This window comes from Schistocerca cancellata, chromosome 3, assembly GCF_023864275.1.
Source record: "Schistocerca cancellata isolate TAMUIC-IGC-003103 chromosome 3, iqSchCanc2.1, whole genome shotgun sequence".
Taxonomy (NCBI): domain Eukaryota; kingdom Metazoa; phylum Arthropoda; class Insecta; order Orthoptera; family Acrididae; genus Schistocerca; species Schistocerca cancellata.
The window spans coordinates 47,835,016-47,836,307 of NC_064628.1; positions in this window are offsets into that span (position 1 = coordinate 47,835,016).

Below are 1,292 nucleotides of genomic sequence, written 5' to 3' on the forward strand. Positions count from 1 at the left end.
TCTGGAACCGCGCGACCGCTACGGTCGCAGGTTCGAATCGTGCCTCGGGCATGGGTGTGTGTGATGTCCTTAGGTTAGTTAGGTTTAAGTAGTTCTAAGGGACTGATGACCTCAGAAGTTAAGTCCCATAGTGCTCAGAGCCATTTGAACCATTTTTGAAAGAAAGATCATATGGTGTCAAATTACACGATCTCGGTGGCCAGTTCTGATCGCCACTGAGAGAGATGTAATGAGCAGAGAATCCTCTCTGCAACCTTGTTGTTTCAACGGCAGTGTGGCAGGCTAACCCATCCCGTTGGAACCACATGTGTTCCACATTCAGTTCTTGTTATTGCGGCCATAAAAACTGTGTTATCACGTGGCGACAGCGATCACTAGTCACTGTTGCTGCTTTTCCAGTCTCTTCTTCAAAAAAGTACGGTCCAATTAGTCAGCCATCCGTTAATCTGCAACAAACAGTGACTCGATGTGAATAAAGAAGCTTCTCACGCACCATGCGAGGATTCACTGTGCACCAAATCCGGCAATTTTGTTTATTAACGTAACTATTTAACTGGAAGTAAGTCTCGTCACTGAAGATTATTTTCTTATGCAAATCACCATCGAATTCTTGCTTTGTGAATATACGGTCGGCAAATGTTCCACGCTTCAGATGGTCCATCGGCTTCAGTTCCTGTGTGAGTTGGATTGTAAAAGAATGCCTTCCTTACCAGTCTCTGCAATGTTGACACACTGGGCGCATTTCGCCATCCAAAAATTACACAGTCTTCGAACGGTCTCCACATAACGTCCACCGTACTTGAAATGCACGTTCAAAATCTGGACGTGTTGATCCATCGTGTATCGCTCCATTTTTGCTAATAACAATACGCGCAAATGCCAACTGACATTTACTGTCGATAATCACAATAACAGCAGATGAAAGTCGCTTAAATTTCAGGTCCGGCAACCTAACAAACTGAAAGAGGATCTCAATTTAAAAATTGCGTTCTTTACGGGACACCCTGTACATGACTACCCTGCAATTCACAATTAAATGCCTGGCAGAGGTAAATATCATCAGTTACTGCATATTTCCGCATGCCAAGGTCACTTCTTTTTTAATATCACAGTGAACTTTACTTTTGTGCCCTCGTGCATTCCTCGATCAGTGAAGTGATGCGAGACCATCGGAACATCCGGCCAGCCAACTCTCCAACCCAGGAAGCAATAAACATCCCATGAACTAGGAGGATGGGGTCTTCTTGGGGTTGATAAATGTTTACTATTAGAAGCTTGTACCCTAATAATTT